General features: G+C 38.9%; 1 protein-coding gene across 7 annotated transcripts in view; it reads right to left on the bottom strand.

The window, feature by feature from the left end:
• Nucleotides 1-26,203, bottom strand: part of B3galt1 (beta-1,3-galactosyltransferase 1) — a 501,059-nt gene that overhangs the window by 329,031 nt on the left and 145,825 nt on the right. For 5 of the 7 annotated variants that reach the window (XR_012911780.1, XR_012911782.1, XR_012911781.1 and 2 more), the window contains exon 2: nucleotides 9,282-9,385. The exons of the other annotated variants lie outside the window; for them this stretch is intronic. The gene's annotated coding sequence lies outside the window, so the exon portion shown is untranslated. The remainder of the gene's footprint in view (nucleotides 1-9,281; nucleotides 9,386-26,203) is intronic. 7 annotated transcript variants of the gene reach the window in all.

Raw genomic sequence — 26,203 nt, forward strand, 5'->3', positions numbered from 1 at the left:
TCTTGAGTAGTGTTCAAGAAATCAAAAACATTTGTACCTTCTTCTACCTCAGTGCATCTTATATATGCAAAAAGATAGTTATTTAACTGATGCTTACATTTAATAAAATATCCCCAGACTTGATTGGACCATTGTACACTTAAATGTGAACTTTATAAGTACTCTGTTGTTTTGTTAAGAATTTCACAACAATGCAATGATATAATATAAAACATTCGAATTAATGTTACTGCTTCTCCCACAGTTTAACTGAATTGATATCAGTGAAGAACTATGGCCCTAACAGCTGAGTGTCATTAAGTATCCCATAACCCACAATCCCATTACCTCACGTGGCTCAACTTCTTCCCATCCATCCTTATTCTAATGGTTCTGCCATTTGTTCATGCAGTTGGTTGGGATCAGCAGGTGAACAAGAATCTAACACCATTAATTAAAACGATCATCAGTCATATTCATCTTATTTTGTGTTAACAATGCATTAAAGAATTATTGAGACTCATTTAACATATGCACAAAGGCTGTTTGAATAAGAATGGCATCCGTAGGCTCATATAGTTGAATGCTTTAGGGAGTTCCACTTACCAGCGAGTGCAAGTCATTAAAAGAATTAGAAGGATTAGGAGGTGTGTGGCCTCCCTGGAGAACGTGTGTCACTGGGGGTGTCCTTTCATGTCTCTCTCTCTCTCTCTCTCTCTCTCTCTCTCTCTCTCTATCTCTCTCTCGTTCTCTCTCCCTCTCCATTTATCGATCAGGATGTAGTTCTCAGCTACTTTTCCAGCCCTGTGTTTGCCTGACACCATGCTCCTTGGCATGATGATAATGGACCAAACTTTTGAAACTACAGGCAAGCCCCAGTTACACACTTTCATTTATAAGAGTTACCTTGGGGGCTGGAGAGATGGCTCAGTGGTTAAGAGCATTGCCTGCTCTTCCAAAGGTCCTGAGTTCAATTCCCAGCAACCACATGGTGGCTCACAACCATTTGTACTGAGATCTGGTGCCCTCTTCTGTCCTGCAAGCACACATGGAGGCAGAATATTGTATACATAATAAATAAATAAATATTTTAAAAGAAAGTAGCCTTGGTCATGGTGAATGGTAACTAAGACATATATCAATGGGAAACCATTCCTGCCGTAAAACAAGCACCATTGGCGCAACTGACCAATCCCCACAGTCTCTGAGGAATAGGTTCTCTATGAGAGACATCAGGAGACTATCCAGATGTCCACAGTGAGTCTTCCAGAAGTCTGCCAACACTCATCCTACAAGTTCCACAACTCAGAGTAACAGACAGAGGAAGAGAGGCTGCTCCAGAGGTCATTTCAATGGCACCTCAGGGATATTCCCCTAAGTTGCTGTCACTTAAGGTATGGAAGTTACACTGTCCATACACAACCTATTCATTACATTCATCAAACAAAGTCAACATGTATTTCCTGATCATGATTTGACTAACATTTTAGCAACTTCTTTAGAAGTGTTCTCTGTAACTGATGGCTTGGTAAATAACCCTATCAGGCTTGCAATTCCTTAAATGAAGATTGACAGAGCTGCATCTTCTACCTCGAGAGCCCTTATGGGCTTTTAGAGGAACTATTAAATTGTTCCTCGGAGGCCATTGTGAGATTAAGTGGATGCTTTTCTCAGAAAAATGCAGATGCAAAGAGGTTAAAAATGATGTTTCCAAAGCAACAAAAGACTTTTTTATCCTGTGGGCTCTCATGTGCTAAATCACAGAGGCACACCCAGCTCCAGGAGTTGCTCACATAACACCAGTGGAAGAGCAACAATCAGGTTAACTTCACTACGATATCTGAGGATCACAGATCAAACACACACTCATTCCATTCGCTTAGCTCCTCCCACATTGTCCTTTTGTTGCTCTTTGCTGGGAAAAGGAAAACATAATTTATTTCAGACTTTGATGTAAGGCTTTCAGATGTTTGATAAGTCTAATTTTCTCTCATTCTGCTTCTAAAAAAAACATATGTCTTCAGGAGTTTGGGAGATTGAAGGTACGGGGAAAGTTCCATACGTATTTCCGGATTTATAAACATTAAGAATTCTGATTTTGATCTATTTATGGTGACTAATCGAAATAAAAAGCTTTTTAAAAGCCTTTATTCTAAGTAACCACTTCTAATGTTGCTAAGTTCAGCAATTCCGCCCTATCCCTCTTTTTGCAATTTCTCATTTTTTTACTATGATTTAATTTTACTGCTAAATCCCCGAGTCCCCAATACAAATATATGAGACTACTATTTCCTATTTAAAATGACATATCCCACAAACCAATAGCAATACCTTTTTTTTAAAAAAAATATTTCCTGGGACAATGCCTTCAAGGAAAAATTGTGATATTTACTGCACAATATAAAATCATCAACTATTTTTGCTGATGCTTTTTCTTTGAAGCACAAGAATCAGACAGTAAATAATTAAAAGGTACATGCAACTTTTGCAGTCAGAACTTTTCATTTGCTAACAAACTTAGGCAAACTAATTGTGGAGTTGAGAAAGAATAAAGCAGGTTAATTAAAGCCAATGAGAAGCTCATTGCGTAGCAATTATGAGAACTACACAGTTCTTTTAATGGAAAATAGATGCAAAAAATAAAGATCAAAGTGCAACCACAAGGAAAAAAAACAATAAAAATCCTAGGTCTTTCATATAACCGCAGTAGGCTGTTTTATAATTATTTTAAATAAAGAGATCACCACCCTCCTGTTTAAATAGTAAGTACTCTTCAGAGAAATAGCATGCTATTTTGAATTTCTAAGGAGGTATGGAGTTGTAAAAGGCTGATTACAGGTTCTTTTTTGAGAGTGGATTATAGTAGAGGCAGGATGAGGAAGAAGAGGAAGGGAAGGGCCATTTCATTCACCTTGAATGTGAGTTTTATTTTCTTCAGAATGCCCCTTACATCTAATCCCAAAATCCCAAATACCCCCTGCCATCTGCCACACTGACTTTCTCATTTTGTTTCCAAGAAAAATAAGGCCATTTTTTCTTATATTAAGACATGTTCCCATTTTTAATATATCTAATCTTTTACTTCTCTCAAAGCAGCTGTTTCCTAGAAGGCCTGCTGTACAGCATAGAAAGATATTTAAAAGTTAAATAAATAAATAAAATCTATGCCATAGAGAGAGCAGAAACCAAAGCTGATTTGTCCTGACATCATAAATCCCCGACTTCAATATATGCTTTAATTAACATTCTACAGAGATGTATGAAATCATTCACGACTTATTGCTATATATTAATTCTTACACACTTAAAAAACATACCACAAGATGCTTCTGAAGAGAGTTTCAAATACCGTTAACCTGTTGTGTATGAGTGTGTGTACACAGGTGTGCGTGAATATGTGTGTGTAAACTCTGTGACTGTGTTTGCCGATGAGAGCGTGTGTCTAAACTAGAGGTTAACATTGGATCTATTCTTTTTTTCTCGTTTTTGAGATGCAATGATACCACACCCACCCTTTTATGTAGGTTGTGGGGATCTGAACTCAGGTCCTAATGATTACCCAGCAAGCACTCTACTTACTGATCCATCATCCCAGCCCGACTCAACAGCAACTCGGTCTTATTACAATCATGGGTTTCCTCGGGCATTAGAAGAAAAGGAAATCCGGCCAGTTCTATACATCAGCTTTATGCATTACTAAAACACAGACTTTAGTGATGGCCTGAAGAAAGTGGTGCTCTGGGCTGAACAGTTTCTGCACACGGAAGAATACTGAGGCAGCAGGACTGTGTGCCTTGTGGTGAAATCACAGCAGACAGGGAGGAACAGGGATGATAGCATGTATAGGTATAGGCACCTTGAATTCCAGCATAGCACATGCAAAATTAGTCTGTCAAACTTAGCACTGTTAGCAAAGTCAGATTTATAAACGTTATTAACGTATCTGTAATGTACAGTGAAAACAAGTATACTCATCATCTAAGGCGTTACTATTTCTTCACTGGTCACACTTACCACTGTGTCTCTACAGAAACCACGATTGGTTATGAACCTTGTTCTCTTAGCCAACTAAATTTGTTCTGTAGGGAATGTAATTTCGTGACCCAAAGATTCCTGCTCCCAGCTCTACCTACAGGATTGTTTTTGGGTTGTTGCTGTTGTTGTTTGATTTTTCTCATCTTTCTCCTCCCACCTTGAGGATGCATTGCACACCGTGGTGCTTCCTTTTCTTTCTTCCTTTTTTTTTTTGTTTTATTTAAATTTTTTAAGATTTTTACATACTATCCCCAGTTTCCCGTCCCCTTTTTTGCGTCACACCCACCTCCCCCAATCCCACCACCATCCATTCCTTAGAGGACATAGGGCCTCCCTTGGGGGGTCAACAAAGGCTGGTATACCTAGTTGAGGTGGAACCAAGCCCCTCCCACTTGTATTAAGGTTTAGCAAGTCATCCCTTCATCGGGAAGGGACTCCAAAACATCAGTTCATGCAACCAGGATAAATCCTAGTCCCATTGCCAGGGGCCACCCCCACAGATCAAGCAATATAGCTGTCACTCACATTCAGAGGGCTTAGTTCAGTCCCATGCAGGAAGGATCCTAAGTCCTCAGTTCAGCCTCCAGGAGTTCTCACTAGTTTGGGTCAGCTCTCTCTGCTGTCTCTACAGTTTTCCCAACCATGATCTTTCTTTCCCTTATCCTTGCTCATATGACCCTTCCTCCGTCTGTTTCCTATTCTTACCCAAGCCCTTTAACACAGATTCAAGGGAAAGCCAGGCCTGTTTGTTCCTCACTCCCCGATGTCCTTGGCCTACTCTGACTGACTTTAAGGCTAGGTAGGGACCAAGGGCTACCTGTTAACTCTCTCTTATTCTATCTCTTTTTTGTCTTTAAGAGGCAGAATTACTCTGACCTGAAGCAAGATTTCAAAAAAACTATATTGCAGCAGAAAAAGTCTCCATTTTAGTATTTGGAGATTAGTAAAATAGCCCTGAGTTAGAATTTAAATTCATAATTTAAATTCTTGGAATATCCTCTGCTGGATTCTAGATGAGGATCTGTTATTCCCCCCTTTTTTTGTTATTGTTGTTTTCTGAGATAGGTCTCACTCACACCACATGGGCTTGGAACTCAGTATATAGCTACCATATAGTACCAGCAGGCATTGAAATCCTGTTGCTCAATTTTCCATCGGTGGGCGCTACCATGCTCTCTTTTGTCCATTCCCTCTCCCTGTGAGTACCAGCTCAAAAGTCCCTTTCTTTAAAAATCTGCCCAGGCTTCCCAGTGAGAACTCTAATACCGCCACACTTAACATTTTAACCTATTGCTCATTTCCCCTTCATTTCCCTAACTCTGTTCAAATCTGTATTTTTTTGCATTCAGTTCTCAAATTTCAACACATCACGTCCACTTTAGATTTTTCCAGGCATTATTTAATTTGCTAGCTGACTGAAATGGATGGCTTGTCGACAGAATTTGTGTCTGAAGGCTCTAGGGGTTGAAAGGTTGAAATCAGCAGGACAGCCTTTCGGGTGCTGCCGGAACTCACTCCTGTGGTCGAAGGAATGGCATAACTCTTGCAACATTCCTGAAGTATCTAGCTCCTAACTGCACAGACTGAAGTCAGGCTTCTAATGTGTGACCTCTAAAGAAGACACCAATATCTCTGTCCACAGAGCCTGATAGACTAGACAGCATGCTGTCATTGCTAACTTATGAAAGCCTAGAACAGAGTCCAGCATCTAGTCGGTGACCAATAAATACACCCCAATTAAGTCAAGTCTCTCTATGTAACCAACCACCTCTGCTTCCTTTTCACAGCCAGTAGTACAGTTCTGGTTTCTTCTCATTTAATTAGCTAATTAGCATGCTAATTACATTTCCTGTTCATTCTCTTTAATCTGTTTCCTTTACTGTTGGCTGATTTTCTTCCTTAAAGCCGGAAATTATCTTCTTAGAAACTTTCAGTGTAATACACTATGCAAGGCTCTTTTCAACATAGGTACCAATGAAATCAAGAGTCTTCTACTCACATCTCAATGGACTCTGACAAGGTGCTGTAAATTTCTAGCACTTAGGGAATGTTTGTTGACATCACATTTGGAGGATCTATGAATGGTAAAAATGATTTATTGTCACTGGACAAGATAGACTATAAAAATGAAAGCACAAACAATAGTTGAACTCAAAAATGAAACTGAAGCCACAGAAGAATGCCACATGACTGATATACTCGGGAAAGGCGCTCATTAGCAAAATGCCCTTAGCTCCATCCTCATGTTCTAGGGGAAGGAACTTATCTATACGGAAAGGTCAAGCTCATCTCTCTCTGGAATTGACTGCATGCAGGTATAAAACTATGATTTCTCTGGATCATAAACAACAGTGTTTCCACCAGTATTCTGCTTTCCCTTCATTTACTTTCCTACTTTCTTCTTATGGGAAACTGTGATTTGGAGGTCTCAAGTTTCTTCTCCTCCCCAAATTCTTAGAGGTATCTCTAATCAGGGGCATCTTGTGGAATAATAGTTTAAGATGTGCATTCTTTTATACTGTGGAATATTTATTTAACGGTGTTAGGATGTGTTGCACTGTTTTATGTTGCATTGGTTTAACTCAGTGAAGCTGTGTTGCTTTGCCTGCCTAAAACACGCCCAACTGGTCTAATAATGAACTGAATGACCAATATAGAGGTAGGAGAAAGGGTCGGAAGGGATGGCATGCAGAAGGAATCAATAGGAGAAGAAATCTAGGGAAGAAAGTGAAGAGTGAGAAGTGGAGGAGAGGAAGATGCCAGGGGCCAACAGCCAACTCAGACAGTCATTGAGTAAGAAGACAACCAAGATATATAAAGAAAGGTAAAGGCCTTGTGGTAAAATGTAGTTAAAGAGAAACCAGATAATTTAAGTTAGAAAAGCTGGATAGAAAGAAAATAAGCTGAGGCTGGGCATTCATAAGTAAGAATAAATCTCCATGTATTTATTTAGGAGCTGGGGGGCAAGCCTCCCAAAAGGAAAAACAACATCAGTTACAGGGATATCCTTGCATTAGAACCAGAGTTGCACTTGAAGAGAAAACTCCAGAAGGGACCTGTGCATCCACAGACGTTGTAGAGAGTTTATATTGTTGACTGGAAAATCAAAAGTATATGTGTGTGGGGGGGGTTGGGGCAACTAAAATGTTTGTGTTTTAAAGCCCTGTTTTTCTCAACACTCTCATGAAGAGGTTGCTCAGGTTAAAATGGTAACAACTGAATATATAGAAACTGATGTGAATTAGTTTCATACCATCATAAAAGGATAAAAATTATAAACTGAATCATTGAAAGTTTGGGGCTATCTATAGGAAACAGATGTTTCTACTTAGACGCTTCCCACCCAAGTACTAACTACATTCAGTCCTCCTTATCTTCCAGTTTAGGTGACGGGATGTATTCTGAGCAGTACGGCCTTGTATGTAATGATGTTCATGGCAAAAACCTAGCTTGTGGGGCATAAAAAAATGATTTGCTTTAACTAAGATCCACAGAACATGTATATTTTGGTTATGAACAAAAATGACTTGATTTGATGTACTATACATATATTTCACTCACAATAATTTATTTGAAGAGTTCTTGCCCACTGTCACACTGTGATGCCAAGCACATGTCCCACAAAATAGCATTACAGTGGTTAATAAGTCCCAAGAAAGAGTTCAAATTCTTAATATCATTCCATAATAGAACACAAGAAGATGCTACCTAGTGTTTGGTTTTAATAGATTTTAATAAAATTATTGTATAACCAGCTCTATTCATATGTAGACAATAGAAAAGCACGGAGTGTCCACTACAATGGTGAGACACAATGCATTGGCAACAGAAATGTCTGTAAGGACTGGGAACAGCAGGAAGTTGCTCACATATTGTGAAAAATGTAAAATATGACAGCTGCAGTGTACTAAAGTTTGGCGATTTCTTACAAAATCATATTCTATTAATATTTGATTTAGTCAACATAATCCTTGGGTACACATCTGAATGAGTTGAAAACAGGTTGCTATATAAGTTTGAAAATGACGGTCTTTAGGATTTTTTTTAAACACCTCCCAAACTTAGAAGCAATTTGAACAGATGAATGAATAAACTATGATGTATAAAGAAATCAGGTACAACCATGTGCATGCGCGCGCACACACACACACACCCTTGCTAAATGAAAAAGTTGATATGAAACATCTATGCATGCTATGACCCAAATTACATCACATTCTGGAAGAGGCAAAATTATGGAGTCAAAGAATAACTTGCCAGAATATCAGCAAAGAAAGGGTGGGATATATAAGCGGGCAGGAAACTTTAAAGCATCTACACAATAGCAATGAAAATAGGTCATTACACAGTTCTCAACACCAAAAGAATAGACAGAGTAGCAGGGAGCCATAGTTGAATGACGGACTTAGGAGTGTATCAATATTGAGTCATCAATTATAACAAATTATTACACAAATACAGGGTGTAACAGTGGAGGTTGTATGTGTTGGGAAAGATTCTACATAGAAATTCTCTGGATTTTCAAATGAACTTTCCTGCAAACATGAAACTATCTTAAGTAAAATATAGCCTGTGTAAAGAAGGATATAAAACAAAACAAAAAAATCACTGAATCTGGAAAAGCAAACAGAATCAAGCTAAGGTAAAGATATTGTTAAGATAAAACAACAAGAAGGTCTAACTTGGGATGAGGACATTTTCTGCTATCTTTCACAATAATACCACTGGGTATGGCAGTGGACAGCTCTCATTACTAAAGTATAAGATGTAGAAGCCGAGGAAGATCAGTGGTTAGGTCTCATGCATCTGCAGTTTTCATACTAAAGAATTCAATCAGGGTTTGCACTAGGTCCCAATGTCAAACCATTTATGATTTATTGGAATAACTACAAAGGTTACAAGCTGAAGACTCCCCCACAATAAATTAAATGTCAAAGTGAGCCTGGAAAGAACACAATGACAGCAGACTGTGGAGCATCTTCTATATCATCACAACCCTTCCTACTGGTGACTTAAGTCGCACGGAGCCAGCTCATGATGCAATGATGCCTGCTTCACCACGTCACCCTAGTTCAAATGTGAAGATAGCATCTGCTACGGAATGACCTTGGAACCTACTTCACAGGAAGGATAAGAACCAGGAAAAGAGGACACATGAAAAGCAAATTCAAGACATCCTGAGGTTCCCCACGATGCTATCCATCTTTATACTACAGTTTCACTCATTCGTGAAGAACGCAAAACTAAAGACAGGAATCAGCTGTTACCTATGATGAAGGTTTCTGCATTCTTCCGAGAGCAGAGACTCTTTGTTCACACAACCCTTCCTCCACTCCGGGACTCAGCAGTCCCTGATGTTGCTCTAGTAGATCTACAAGGAAGGAAAACAAAGAGGGAACATTAGCACTCTGATGGATGGTGTTCTGATTATCTTTCTGCCATTGAACGAATGTCCCACATATCTTAAATCAATCCGCTGCACCAAAATTTGTGTCTGGAAAAAATTTACAAAATCCTTCTTTCTTTATATCATCTCTGACTAAACAGTCCACCTTGAGGGGTTATTGCCTTCATTTGGTACATACTCATTTGAACTATTTTCAACAATTATTTACTTATTTTTCCAGCTCACTAATAATACCAAGTGTTTCTGGAGAATAAGTAGAGGACTGACAAGCTTGCAAAAGTATTTGTCTGTGGCTTTCTTGAAACTGATTTGTCGTTTGACTCATCTATGAGATGAACTAGCACATTTTGGGGCCAAAAATATAATTTGTTTTTCTAATCTAAAAATCTCTAGTGGACTCCTAAGCGCCCCATCAAGCCTGCAATATTGCTGGCCTGAGTGTGTGAGCTACTGTTCCTCCAGCCGCATGCTCTGTAAGATAGTCTTCCATATCAACACAAGTTCCATGTGTCCCTTTCTGGAGCTAGCAAAAACTAAGCTGGCTTTGGCCGTCACTCATAGACAGTTCTAATTCAATTCGATGAATCCATTTATCCACAAGCTATTCTTGGAAAGCCTCTTACACGGCCTGCAAACTGACAACACTGCTTTGTGACATTCCTTACGAATTCCAGCCAAACCACCCTTTGCAGCCTTCCATATTTATGCCATGAAAAAATGTGTTTTAGGAAAGACTTGCAGCGGAACATCTAATTTTGTAGCTCCAAAATCTTACAGACTGTTACGCTTGCATCGCCACCCACAGTGTTGTGTGGATGCAAAGGGGCGCCAAAGGTGTAGCTATGAAGAAACATGGAGATACTCGGATACCCAGGCTGTTTCCCAATCTCAAAACATGCCTCCTAATCTGCTTGTTTTATTAAATGATTTGTTTGTGAAACTTTCTAGGACAAAGATAGGAGTTTTGTGGTTCTGCTAAGAATCATTATGCATGCTTTTGGGACTCACCAGCAAATCTGCGGAGACTCAGAAAAGCAAACCCAAAAACCCAAGGTGAGTTTAGAGAATCAAGTGTCTGTAATGCTACAGGTTTTCATGACTGATCCCATAATTTTTAACATGGGTCATATATTTCTTGTCCCACCATAATCAAAATAATCATCTACAATGTCGATAAATATAAAAAAACTTAAGTTGAATGGAATAATCCAGGCACTTTTTTTGAAGACCATCTACTCTTTGGTTATATTTATGAACTTCTAAGAAAGGTAAAAATAATTTCTAATAACATACAGAACCATGGCTACACATGATTAACAGAGGCACATCATAAGGAAATATTTTAACAGCCCAATTCTGTACCTTAATCAGGATACCGATCACACAGACTCAACAGTGGACTAGGCCTTTAAAGCTGAACATCTTATTGTAATAAATGTATCTCTTGATTAAAAACCAACGAGCCCTATAGATGTTTCTTAACATTTTGAAAGACTATGAGGGTGGGCTCCTCTAAGAAGGAATAGTCACTCTGCTCTTGGTCAGTGAAATGAGTTCTTCATTGCTTCATTTGTTTTTCCTCCTAAGAGATATTTATGAAAGAAACACACAACACACAATGTGACGCTGGTAGTGCGCTCTAAGTGGTTAACAGGAGAAGCAGCCTAGACTACAAAGCTTAATTCTTTGCGGAAAAATAGACAATTGAAATATGAAAACCAGGGTAAAACGAGTTATGGCCAAAAATTAGATAAGATACATGATTAGCTAAGGTCTGTACTAAACCAGAGCAATTTACTTTCTACCAAACCACAAGATAACCTGTGAAGACACTAAGGTCCAGCAAGTCACCTGATGGAGTGCTGGGTGGTGGTGGCGCACACCTTTAATCCCAGCACTCGGGAGGCAGAGGCAGGCAGATCTCTGTGAGTTCGAGGCCAGCCTGGCCTACAAGAGTTAGTTCCAGGACAGGCTCCAAAGACTACAGAGAAACGCTGTCTCAAAAAAAAAATCAAAAAATAAAAAGCTAATGGAGTACTCAGACCAGTGAAAAACACAGCATTTTTCTATTGAACTAAGCCAGCACATTCCCAATTGAAGAAATCAAAACAGCACTGTTTTTAAAGCCAAACTTGGCTCAGCCACTGAAGACCATTTTTGTTGTTGTTATTTTTCCAGACATAATTTAAGTCTTTTAGACCTTTGGGCAGCTTCTATACAGCTGTCCAGGAGGATAAAATGGTGTTAAGGGAAATTTTTCCCACGAGCAAAGGCCAGCTGGGAAGACAGGTGCATCTGCTTCTCGTAATGTTGCTGCCAGTGAGGGATGTGCATACACTCTCAACGAACAGCGGCAAGCATACACTCGACGCATGTAAGCTGGGACTGGCAGCAACTGGCATATGAAATACAGTGACAAACAGACTAATCTGATGTCACACCCTTTCAGGTAAACAAGTCTCTTCCATCACCATCCATGCCAACACTTTCAAATAAAGCCTCTTTGTGAGCAATGCCGTTCTTAAAGCAAGTGAAAAATTTCCATGCCCGGCCTAGGATTGCAAATCCTCAGTCCCTTTTGGGTTTTTAACCAATTTACTTAAAATTCTTGCTAAGAGGAAAGTGTCATTATAAGATTAAAGAGATGAAAGAATGTAATTATGCCAAAATTAAATATGAACCACGTAATTAAGTTACTAAACCTCCAATCTTGGGGGAAGTTTTCTTACACTTTAATATCTAACGGGAAAAAAACAACAGAATGTTTTAAAGAATGAGTGAAGAAAGAGAAAACTAATAAAAAGTCTAGTTTAAAAATTATCTTTTGGTAAGGATTCTACCTTTGAACATTAAACAGTCTATATAAAGTCAACTCTTAACATTGCCTTGTTGCTGGTCTCTATTTGTTTTCCCAAGCTCTGGTCAGAGAACACAGGTTTTGTCCAATATTATTTTGGCAGGATAGGAATCGCCACGTGGAAGGGCTGGAGAGATGGCTCAGAGGTTAAGAGCATTTGCTGCTTTTGTAGATGACAACAGTTCAATTCCCATCACCTACATACTAGCTCACAGAGACTGAAGTTGTGGTCTCCAGGAGATCTGTTGCCCTCTTCTGGTTTCTATAAACAATGGTGGCCCACAGTGAGCACACATGTGAGCTTTTGTGCACAAATATTTGCACATACAAACATACAAATAAAGAAAAACAAATCTTTAAAAAATGTTAAAATGGCCACTTGAATTCAAACTTCCTGGGATTCTAGACAACTCTGCAATGTAACAGTCAGTGCACAGCCTGGGAACACTGGCTTTATAAGGTAGAAATGGATTTCATCGGTTTCATAAGAATACAGAGGTCATAGGTTCTAAGAGAGCTGCACATTCTTTTTAACTGTATTAAAACTATATGAAAGACTTTGGAATGTACAAAACAACATCAGGATTCTTCATTGAAAAACTAGGCAGTATCTAATCCACTTAATATTGTAGTCTATGAAGGAGAGATTGAGGTCTACTTTATTATTCTGTAAATTGTACATAACAGTAGTAAACAAAGTGAAATTTGAGTGGGAGAGAAGGTTCAGCCATGCTTACAATCAAAGCCAACTTACCCAAAGAAATGTAAGACCCTTCTTCCAGAAGGCCAATTGGTTTTCCTGCCCTCTCCAACACCAGGTGGTAAATTGATTTTACATCTACTTTTAGACTCATTCCAACACCTTTTTTTCTTTTTCCTTTGATGATTTAAAGTCATAGATTATTTCTTGATATGACATTAATTGGAATATAATTATGTCTTCCTAATAATTTAGTAATTTTTAAATTTTTTTAACACATATTCTACAATCTTGAATTTGTCCCTTCTCTGGGCCTCTTTGATGATTATTCTTCCTGTTGTCCAGTTTGACAGAGGTGAACCACAGTATTTTTTTTGTTTCATATTTTGTTGTCGTTGCTGCAGTTTTTGTTTGTTTCTCCTCAAAAGTTTCAGAGTAGGCAGAAGTCGTGTCCTCAGTCAAAGCTGTTAACTATTTGCGTAAGTTTCAGACCTCTCAATCCCCATTCAGTTTCAACTCCAAAGATGATCCTGAGCACAAGGCCACTCTTGTCTGCCTTCTCTTACTTTTTTCGGTTCAGACTCGCCACAGTCATTTCACTATACACCACTGCGTGAGCTTAACATTTCTATTTATAGTCATGTTGAATGTAAGGAATAGGAATAGAGAAAGAAATGCCAAGGATGAAGCCATGAGAGGCTCTGCTAAGCAGAGGAAGGGCAACAATGCAGCACACTGAATAGTTTTATTATAGCAAAAGGTATGAACACAAGGCCTTTATACTTGACTTTATGTTTAGATATTTTAAAATAATGTTGTAATAGAAATCATTTAACACAGGTGTTCAGTGGGAAAAAAGGTGTGTTTTTTTTTTAAATCCTTAAAGACTGCCTTTTAAATCGTTAAAAACGAGGTTGAGAAACACTGGTAAAATAGAATACTAACAGTCTGCGTTTATGAAAATTAAGTCTCTAGAATATTATGCTATGCTATTCTAAAACAATGAAGTCACTTGACCTGCACTGTCATTGTTAATTTTTATTGTTATTGATATTATTATTGTTATTATTAAGGTAGGATCCTTGTAAATAACTCAGACCTGTCTTGAATTCACTACATATCCCAACTATCATTGAATTGGCTATAACTCTCCTACTTCAGGCTCCAGAATGCTGACATTAAAACTTCTGCCACCAATATCAGTTCATTATTATTTTTAATTCATACTATCTTCCCATAGATCAAATAAGACTGAAGAAGGTTTCGAATAGATGTCATTATACTGAAAACCCAGCCCTAATGGAGCTTTGTAAGCTTTCCCGTGCAGCTGTAACATGCCATTTATCTATTCAGGCTTCCATATATTATTCATTTGAACTGGGTAACAGAGTCAGGCTTCAAGCTTATTTCATTAAAAAAGGACCGCAGGGGCAGATGGATTTATGCTGCATCCTACTCTCTGAAAACAAAAACAAGCAAACTGTAACAACAGACACTTATCTCTTGGGAAAACAGCTCTTAGGTTGGAAGTGTTAGCTAAAAATACTGGTTTTTCTGCATACGCACTATCCACTTAAAAGAGTTGGTTGTGGATTTGCATCTTAAAACTGTGTTGAGAGTATTCGGTAGGGTATGTGTGCCACAGAGGCCTTGCTTTAGTGCTGGAGAAAGAAATACTAAGCACATGGCTAAGCTGTACCAGAAAACAAGAGAAGATGGTTCCAGGTCTGATCAACAATGCTTAGGAGGTTCTCTTCTGGAAGATGATCTTTCTCAGACCAGAAAAGAATTCTCAGAATTTACTCTAAGCATTTAATGGAGTAGCAATGTATCCACTCTTGCTTTTAACCTAACACGAGTGCTTGCTCGCAATGTTAGCGGGCACATGTGCAAGAATCAGAGATATTCTGACCAACCTGATTCAAAGAAGGCTTTGAAAAATTTTGAGAAATTTAGCTCACCAATACTGTGCGCAGCTTTTGATAGGAGAAACATTCCGCTCTTCATTTGGCTTTAACCAGGGAATATTACTTAAGCGAGAGCACAGACACACATGAATATCACATTTAATATTTTGCTTTTATTTTAGTATATGGAAACAAATAAGATAAGAGGACACTATTCTTTCACTCCACTGTCTATATTTGTTATTCAGTGGAGTACTTCTATGTGAAAACAAGGCTTCTGTTTTCAATTTCTTTTTCTTCAAGTTTTCTACCATATTTAAGTAACAATGTTAAATTCCACTATGCCTCGGGGTAAGGTTGATTGAGAAAAACTAAAGAACCAGATTTTCGGCTTTGAGCAATTAATTTGACCTTTGCAAACCAACACTGCAGACCACAGTCTTTACAACCATGGTATGAATTGAAAGTACCTCCAGGTACAGAAAAAAACATTCCCAAGGAACCAAATTTCAGAGCCCCGGAAACAAGGGTTTAGTCAACAAAGAAAGTGGAAAAAATTAGAGTGTACAGTAGTTTCCCTGAAGAACAGAGAGAACTAGAATGAGGTGACCAGAAGCCAAAGAGAGTGGCCTTGTACTCAGAATCGTCTTTGGAGTTGAAACTGACTGGTGATTGAGAGGTCTGAAACTTATGCAAATAGTTAACAGCCTTGACTGAGGACACGACTTCTGCCTACTCTGAAACTTTTGAGGAGAAACAAACAAAAATGCAACAACGACAACAAAATATAAAACAAAAAAATTATATGGTTCACCTCTGTCAAACTGGACAACAGGTAGAATAATCACCAAAGAGACCTAGAGAAGGACAAAGAAGCTCTCCTTCTAGCCAAGTGTTCTGTGTCCCCTACAGGTTAGAGGGAACAGCGTTTCCTATGACCACAGCTGGGGAACAACTGTGAGCTATGTGTAGAGGGTCAGAAAAATCCAGTTGGAAATGAGCTAATTACAAAGACAAACAAAGCCACAGGCTGGCCAGTCCCAGTCAAGGGGGCAGATTCTCCCTAAAACTACAGGGTTTGCAGAAGAAAAAGAAAGTGAGCTTGCCAGGACCTGAATCTATCCTCTTCTTAAACCTCAACTGTCATCATGTATTGTCTCGAACAAATGCTAACACATATGGAATCTATATGCTCCAGGAAAAATAATTTCATATTTATATAAATAGCAAAAAAACAGAAGAGACTACACTGTAGCTACATCCATGAATATTTCTGAATAAGTAAGTAACTAAAGAAAAAATTAGTGGCTAGGTTATATCATATGAATAACAATAGCTGATAAAAGCTAATACTATTGAATACTTTCATGTAGTAAGCTTCCCCCCCTTTCCCTATTTTAACTATATTACCTATTTTACTTATCGACACTACAGGAATATAATCCTAAATCTATTAAACAGACTATCCAAGGTATACACATTTTACAATACTGAGAGGCTGTATATGAGTTCAGAAAATTGTGTTTGAAGGTGGAAGAAGCTCTGGAGTGTTTAGGTCGACACTGTCACTTGTTTGTGTTTGTCACCTTTAATCTCCTCTCTTACCCTCATACAGGAGTAGGACGGGAAGGAAACTGAGACGACAGGTCTCATTCCCTCTTCAACAGCCAGTGGAACAGACTCATTCAATGAGCTGGAGCTAACCAGTATTTCATTGTTTACTGGGGGAAGAAATTTCCTTCATGTTCTCCTTGTTTACATTCAGGATTTTTTTCTTGATTTCCGTACTCACTTTAGTAATAACTAACTAAAATGTGAAGAACACTTGTGTTTCAGGAATATGAAAGACTGAAAATCCAAGACCACAAGTCATGTAGACTTTATAATTGGTGAAGCAAACCCCTTTGTATGAAAATACTATCATAAACCTCTTACACTACTTTGTACTGATATTTCATATGTATTTTAATAAACAAAGCTTGCCTGAAGATCAGAGAGTAAAACAGCTGCACTGGTCAGCCTTACAGACCAGGCAGTGGTGACACACACCTTTAATCCCAGTAGGCACAGCAGTTTGCTATAAGAACTGGGCAGTAGTGGTGCACACCTTGAATTCCAAGCCTAGAGAGGAATAGAAGATGGGAGAAGACAGCGCTCACACAGTCTCACTGTGAGATTCCTGGAAGCAGGATCATCATTTCAGACTGAGGTAGAGGTAAGAGCCAGTGGTTGGCTGTTTTGCTTTTCTGTCCTTCAGGTTGAACCCCAAAATCTGCCTGTGGGCTTTTATTAATTGTGCTACACTGCACATTTAAAACAAACAAACAAAAGAAATAAAAGAAAAGAAAACTTGCTGAATGTGTTCGTCTTGAAGAAAAGGTTTAGGAGAACAATATTGCTTTACCTATTGTGCAGGATAGAATAATTTTTCTGCCAACCCAATATACTCTATGGTTATCTCAGAAGAGGAGTATCATCTAAGGAAATGCTCCCAAATATTTGTCTGCAGGCAATTCTGTGGGACATTTTCTTGATTAACGGTTGCTGAGGGTAGGTCCAGGCCTGGGTGCAATGCCACCCCTGGGCAGAGTGTCCTGACTGATATAAGCAAGCAGGTTTAGCTAGCCATGGAGAACCAGCTAGTCAGCAGCATTCCTCTGGGAACTTTGCTTTCATTCTGCCTTCGGGTTTCTTCCTTGACTTCTTGACTTGACTTCTCCTGATGATGGAGTGTAACAGTAAACAAGCCTTGCCAAATAAACAGTTTCCTACCCAAATTGCTTCTGTTCATGGTTTTATCACAGCAACAGAAAGCAAATTAAGATGCCCATCCTCTGGGTATCTCCTGGAAAAGCAGGTTTTCACTGTTCAGGTGATCTGCTTTGTATATACTCCATACAATCTATTTTCTTGTTGTGTGTAAACTTGCGCAGTAACCGAGTTTAATAAAATATCAACCCTGTTTAAAACCAGAGAGATACTTGAAAGGTAACTCACATTGTTAGTTGTCGACAGTGTGTTTCCTTGTGTTCTATTAGACCCCTGGAATGACATGTTTGGACAAACTGATGGACTCAGACCTGATGAGTCAATGGAATGTGTTGGAGGAGAAACAGTATCTTTAAAATGTCAAATGGTTGCCTCAAATGTCCATTCTTTAAAACTATTAGACGCCATGCCACATTGACAAATGGGTCTAATAGTTTCTGTGCTGCAGTCATCACAGCAGAATTGGTAATGCATTCTTATTCTGTTAGACAGGCACTTCTGGTGACATTATGTGCACATAAAATGGTCTGGTAACTTACGGCTGATATAAAACTAAAGCCATATATCCCAAACTTAGGGGAAATGTTTCTTTCCAACTCACTTTCACATTCTTATGGCTTCTTGCCGCATCACCCTCCCTCATCTTTCATCTGGCTTAAACATTCCACTCTTTTGTTTCTTAAACTTACAATTGAGGCATTGTTAGAGACCCAAGAGCAACCGTTCTGCGTGTGAATCACTGCGGATTTGGAGCGAAATCCGCACACGCAGGTTCAGGATGGACACACAGAGTGGAATCTGAGTATGTGCCGTGTTATCCAGAGCCACCACTTCCTCGTGCATTTCTAGTTGGACTTGCCATTCTGACTTTGTTTGGGTTGGTTTGGTTTGGTTCTAGCGAACAGCACAATTTACTTCTCCTGTTTCAACAGTCTGGAAATCCGAGGTGAATTCACTCCAGATTTAGTGTTTCGTGAGGGTTTCTGACTTCCAGACAGCGTGTCCTTGCTGTGCCATCACAGGACCACTGTGTCCTCTAAGTCACTTTCAATTTATATCCTCCTTATCCTTTGTCCAAAGGTTAAACTGTCAAGCTCCTTCCTAAGGAGAAGGATTTAAGTCATTCCAACATTCAAAAGCACAAATACTTCTAAGTGGGAGGAATTAAAGAAAAAAACTTGCCAAAGCTTTAGCTGTTACCCCTTACTTTGCTGGACTCTTTGATGACTTTTAAAGCTTGAATAATTAATGAAAACACTGATATGATCAGTCTGAAATCAACTGGCCAGTCCTTTTATCCTCTGAAGATGTAATTATTTACAGAACTACAGTAGTTCTTTCAAAGACACATTTGAAGTTCAAACGTAAGTGGTGTTTGCCTTTCTTTCACTTGTAGTGAACACCCCCGCCGCCTTCCTGTTTTCTTTGCTTTCCTTAATATTCTTGTTTTTAATGATGGTTTGTACAAGATAAAAATGAGTGGCTTAATTTTGTTCAAAAATGTAAGGCACCCATAATCTCAGTAAGAGATGTATAGGACAGAAGTTTCAAATTACTTATAAAGGGATATTATACTTTTAAAAAGTGAATGCCAAAGCCATGCAGAGTATTTTATTAATTAATTCTCTCTAAATGGAGAACCCCAAAGAAGTTTATAAGGAATATTCAGGATTTTTCAGAAACAAAAAATTCATAAATACTTTTAGTTACAAGTCCCCAGACTGAGATGTCACGTAAGGCCACAAACTAGTGGAAACAATGGGAGATTTTTCTGAACTCCAATTAAATCCTCACAACAATGCTCAGTATTTTTAGTTGACTGAATTTAGCTTTGGCTACTGGAAATAAATGTGTAGAGCTGCCTCCTTGGATGTCATGCACTGTCAAAAGGGCTCAGGGCAACTGTACAAATGCTGTTCTAGGCCCTCTTCATCACCAGCTAATGTGGGTTCAAGTTCATCTCCTCCTATCTGTTTAAATCTTAAGGCCCAAGACTACAGAATGTGACCCAAGAAGATCAGTGTTGATATGATTAGTTAAGAAGTATTCATACTGGAAGTGGCTAGGTCTCCAACCCACTATCATGGGTAATGTGGACTATACTTATAGTTGAGAGGAACGCCACACAGGAGTTGATGAAAGCGACAAATAGGACACAACAGAAGCCAACGAATATCAAAGATTTGCAGGGGATTAGGACAGGGAAAGGATTACCACAGACTCTTCTTCATATTTCTTAGAAGGAAGCACTTAGGGTCTTACATGTCTTGAACTCTTAGTGCCCAGAATGTTGAGACAGGACATTTCCATCATTTGATACCCTATGATTTTAGCATTTTATTTTCTCATCTCTAGCACAATAGTCTCACTGGTTTACAGGCGTTCACAGACCTGATTTAATATTTACAGCGCACAGCAGGTATATTAAGTGGTTATAATGATGTGATAAAAAATTTAATCATATGGTCATTATAACTGAAATGTGAGCTCAACTGTTTTTTAGACTCATTTAGAACCACCTTGATGTACTATCTCGGGGAACAAACTACACTTTGAATTATTTTCATTTTACAACCTGTGTGAAAGTCACATCAGATTTTAGTAGTTTGTCAAATGGTGACAATGAGAATCTACATTGTGACTTCAAGAGCTGACTAAGTACTGTTGACAGCTTTCTTAGCTTGTGCCACAGATTTTAAGACAGAGAAAAGTGAAGGAGCAGAAACATGATTTATTGGGTCTGAAATTTATGGAACATTAGGATTCCTATATTTTAAATTAGAAAGACGAGGCTGTAAGTCAAATGTCAAGACTAATATAGAATGAGGCACTGTAAGTAATAGGTCCAGAAACTAAAGCTCTACTTGCTATCCCCTAACTGTAGGCCTGGTATAAAAATGATAATAAAATTCAGATATAAAACAACTAGTCTCACAGAGTTGAAGATGTTTATGATAATTCCACTTTGTTAGGTCATAATTGTGAAACAAATGAAGGTAAAGGAAAAGAGAGGGGAAGTTACCAACATGTATTAGGAATGTTCTAGATGGTTCAATCCAGCTTTTCTCATGTCAGCAATCTTTTTCTCTCTATAAATAAACATTGTCAATGAGAAGTCAAATCATTTAGGCAGTCAAGCTGCCAATTATAAACATGTCAAAAGGCATTGGAATTTTGAATTCATTGGTTCACTAGAAGCTTTCCATCTTCCAGTGGGCTAATGCATGGGTTCTGACACCTGCATTTCAAAGACTGATCCTATCACAATTGGCAATGGTCAATATCAAGCTTCTAAGAAAAAAAATCTAGTTAGGTTTCTATCCTGATTTGATGCCTCTGATACTCTGGTTTCATATTTTCTCTTCCAAGGAAGGGTGCAGCTGACTTTATCTGTCCTGTATAGTTCGGTGCCAGGACATAAACTCAGGGGTTGAGGATATTTATATTACTCAACATTAATTCACGATAGTGAAGTTCCTGAAGCCATAAATGTGACACATACATTTGAAAAGCCATAGTTTTTAAGTATCTATCCTCTCAATTTTATTTGCTCAAATCTTCATCCTAAATTGTCTCTAGTAAGCTCTCCCAGGTCAAGGTTGTAGTCCATTTCTTGGTGCCACTTATATTCCTAAGAAGGAACTGATCAGCTAATGGCCCACTGTGTCTGAGAAGCGGGTAGCAAAGGTGACCACCTCTGGCTATGCAGAGAGACTCTATGGTGTTAAGAAGCATCCATGTCTTTAAAACACATGTACAATAAGAAAGCCCAGGAAAGCCTACCTAATGAGGCGTCACTGACAACTCTCTCACCATTAATTGATTATCCCATCTTATAACAAGTTTTTAATATTATTCTCATAGTAATATATAAACTTACTATATTCTAATCTATATCCCTTAGAGTGTTTGACCTCTGCTATGCAACTGACTTGTATACCTACAACACCAAATTCAAGCAGGCCAAACCATCAAGATATTGGATGTGGAAATCCCCTGAAAAAACACACATACAGTCAAATTGATTATATTCTGGTCAACAGGAAACTCTTTCTTATCTAGGATCCAAAATAGCTGGTCATTTCCTAGTACTGACTTAGGGTCAGATCACCAACTTGTTATGGCCAACATTCAACTGAAACTTGGGGGAGGCACTCCAGGCAAGATGAACCAGAAGATCGAGCATAAACAACTGGTGAAGCTAGCTGTATGGATAGAGCAAAAGAGAAGAGCTGAAAAAAAAGATGAGGGTAATCATTAAAAAACCCTTTAAAAATATAGAAAGCAAATGGAAAAAATCAAAAGAACTATACAGGAGGCTTCAAAGGAGACACCTGGTTATTCAGAAAGGTCAACACCAGTAGAATAGCTTACTGCCAACACAATTAACCCAGTTGAAGAAAGAAGGGAGCTAAAGAGCAAAGGAAGAGGCAATCCACAGGCAGCAAAACACCACAACTGTCTGTGCAGGGAGGTCAAAAGAAAAATGAAGAAGGTATATACAAGTTATATGTAAAGAGGTCCAAGAGGCTAGACTCCATAATAAAACACACCTTGTCTATAAAACTATCAGATGGATAATACCAAATATGCGCCTCAGATTTCGGGTGATTAAAGATGGGCAAGGTCATTTCTTAAGAGAATCATGGGAAGTAAAACAAAGACTTTGACACCCTTTATAAGGACTCTAATGCTGTCAATGTAGACTACAATGAGAAACACTTCAGCAGCCACTCAAACACCAGAGACAATGAGAAAATAGCAAACATTGACAGCAGCAAGATAGGGGAAGCTATCAAGGAAGAAACTCAGGAAGGCCCCAGGAGTGGATGACATCATGATGGAGGAGCTGGAAGTGGGTACAAAAGGCTCAGGGGCCAAGGCACTTTTTAGACCCTTCAGAGAGATATGGGAACACAAAGTGATTCCCATGAAATGGAAGCACTCAGTCAGAATTCCCATATATAAGAAGAAGGACAAGCTGGACTGCTCAAATTACAGGGACATTAGTTTGCTATGATATATCAGTAAGATCTCCTCCATTATTCTGCAAAGGATCAAGGGCAGAACAGAGGAAATCCTAGCAGAGGCCCAGTGCAGATTCAGAGCTAACAGGAGCACAACTGATCAGATCTTCACTTTGAGGCAAGTGGCAGAAAAATACGAAGACTTTGGAAAAGATTTATATGTCTGTTATATTGACTTCAGGAAGGCATTTGATAGCATTTGGAGGAAAGGACTTTGGAAAACAATGAGGTTCTAAAGGTACCCAGAGAAAATCATAAGAATACTAGAAAATGCCTAAAAAGATACCTTTGCATCAGTCAAAATCTGTGGAGAACTAAGCGATCAGTTTAAGGCAATCGTAGGCGTGTTCCAGGGATGCATCCACTCACCACTGCTCTTTAATATATTCCTGAAATTATTAATAGCAACAGCCCTGAAGGATGAGGGGATAGGTGTGCAGATAGACAATGTGAGAATCAATAGCTTGCGTTTCACCGACAATACAGCAATACTTGTTGAGAGTCCAAATGAGCTGCAGGCCATGGTAAATAGAGTGGTGGAAGTTATGAAAGCAAACATCAAGGAGACTGATATACAACACTTCAGAAAGGCGTACAAGGATTTTAACATTGTAATAAAGAATCAGAACCTCAAGCAAACAGTCAACGTTGTCTACCTCAGTTCATAGTAAGGAACTATTTCAGATGTCAAGAGGCAGATAAGGATAGTGAAGGCTGCATTCCAGGCATTAGGAAATGTTTGGTCAGCAAGAGACATAATGACAAGAATAATATTACAAGCATATGGAATACTAGTCTTGAGCTGCCTTCTTTCTAACTCTGAAACCTGAACAATGAGATGCTCCTCAGAATGACTGAATATGTTTGGAATGGCATGTCTCAGGAAGATTCCAGGCATCACACGAAGAGGCTACCCAATGACAACATTAACAAACATCTCCATCTACAGAAAGAAGTAAACTACAGGATAAGGCAACATCACTTAAGATACTTGGGCCATGTTATGAGAATGAATGACAGCAGATACCCAAAGATAACACTCCTTGGAGAAAGGCATGGAATAAAGCAAAGAGGAAGGCCTAAAAAACACTAAATAGACAGCATAAAGGAAGACTATGGAACCTTGGGCATGACAATAACACAAGCATCTTGGACTGCTCAGGATAGGAACAACTGCAGAACCGCCATAAACGGGCTGCCCATTCATGCTTACGCATTGATGAGGCATAGAAGATGATGAAATGATGATGAATCCCTGAGAATATGAGCTTGATGAAATCAGGGACTCAGCATCCTCAGAGTTCAGTGAGGTGACAAGAATATGATCCCAGCTCAGCTAATACGCAAGGGAGTGAAGTGCAAGCACTGGATATTTCCAGGGTGTAGAAAGGAGGCTGTTTGTTCATTCCCGGCTGCTCAGCCCTGGATAATCACACTGAAATTGTATTAATTAAATCACTGCTTGGTCCATTACCTGTAGCTTCTTATTGGCTAACTCCTGCATCTTAATTTAACCGATCTCCTTTAATCTGTGTATTGTCACGTGGTTGTGGCTTACCAGGTAAAGTTCCCAGCATCTGTTGCTGGTGGGCTACATGGTTTCTCTCTGACTCCACCTACTTTCTCCCAGTACTCAGCTTAGTTTTTCCTACCTAGCTCTGTTCCTCTATACCTCTGCTATAGGCTCAAAACAGTTCCTTTATTTATCAATGGTAATCACAGCACACAGAGGGAAATCCCACATCACCAGCGTATCTATTTTACTTGATTTTTTTTAAAATAAAAATCAACACAAATATTGGGAATTTAACACTCTAGCTTAAGGAAAGACATATATAACCATTGTTCAATAAATTCTACCAGTTGAAATAATCAATTCACAAATTTGTGCTTGTAGATCATAAACCTCTTCAAATAGATATGAAGGCACGTGTAGAAACATTATGTATTTCTCAATAAAAATGTACTCACTACAGACTTCATAACTTGTTATATAATTTAGGCATCAAATCCAAGGTAAATTGGCTTTACACCACTTTCATGTTCCAAGTGGAAAATTTATGTAACGTTCTGTAACTTCCCTGTGAAAAGCGGAGGGCCATTTAGGGTGAGCCCACAAGTATTTGAAAATTCGTCCTAGATTATTTCAAACAAATGAAAATACTGGTATCACATAGGGGCTTGCCATTTCTCACAATGTTTCAATTCACATTTGATAGCTCTGCCCCTTTCTTGCTGCCAAATAAAACTTCCCTTAGAAAGTCAAGAGTTAGGAAGAGCCCAGCAAGCAGAGGGAGGAGTGAGGCAAAGGTTCTGCGCTAAGAAGAGTATGGACCTTTAGGGAAGGGAGACCTGGGCACAGCACTGTGCATTTGAAGGGCAGGGGTGAGATCTGTAGAGCCTTTTAGACTCTGATCAAACATTTAAGCTTCATCTTGAAGTTTAATGAAGTCACCCAAGGTTCAGCAGGGTACACATCACATCAGTAGACATTCCACACTCACAGGATAGTGCCTAGCGTGAAGTTAGACTTCTGGTAAACACTAGGCTAGGTCCATTGGCTAGGAGGGTGCTGGCAGAAGCTTTGGTGGCTCAGAAGCCACAGTAAGCCTGAAATGACAGTCTCTGGCACAAGGATTGTTACAAATACTTGTTAAAATCCTCCACACACACTTTTATTTCAAATCTTTCCAAACATACAGATCAATGTAGCAGAACTGAGTAACCAAAAAAAAATGTTTATGTATGAATTCTGACTTGAAGTCCCATAACTGCATCTTATCTGCAACAACATATAGATAGCGATTGCTTAATTTGTATATCCCTGGAAAACCTACATCCAGATGTGCGGGGAATAGCCAAGCCATACATATAAGTACTAATTATATTTAGGATCAACACTCTCAAATTACCTAGTTAGCGTATAGTCACTCACGAAAATGAACAGATCTACAAAACCATTAGGGGAGCCAGTAACAGAGAGAGAATTCTTTACCATACACTAAAGAAGCCTGAATTCCCGTGGCCTGCTAGCACATTCTTTCCATACAGTGGTTCATAAAGTTGCCAAGATTAGTCTACAGTTGGCCCTAAGGCTCCAAGACTCCGAGTCCTCACAGTGGGTACCGTCCACACAGTGGGCAAGCACCAAAGAAAGGTCGTGCACAGTTTTACAAGCTGAACGGCCTTGTAATTTTAAAACACGGCAAAATTTTTGTTGAAGGAATGCATGTGCAAACTATATATTGATAAAAAGATAAAGGCTAATGTAAAGGCATATTGACTAATGTAGTAGGAAGCTTTTGATAAGATGGGATAATCCTGTAAGTAATTTGAAAATCTGGCCTGCCCTGGTCTGCTTCCATGAACCACCTTGAAGCTGGTTCACTGCAGGTGTTAGACCCTCTAGCTTTCATGGTAATCTACCCCAATTCTCCATCACCTGGGGTTTCCCATAGCTCATTAATTCTTTCACAGGCTGCCAAAATCTCAGCTTCTACATCTGCTCTTTTAAATCTTCAA

Source organism: Microtus pennsylvanicus, chromosome 9 (genome assembly GCF_037038515.1).
Source record: "Microtus pennsylvanicus isolate mMicPen1 chromosome 9, mMicPen1.hap1, whole genome shotgun sequence".
In the NCBI taxonomy this organism is placed as follows: Eukaryota; Metazoa; Chordata; class Mammalia; order Rodentia; family Cricetidae; genus Microtus; species Microtus pennsylvanicus.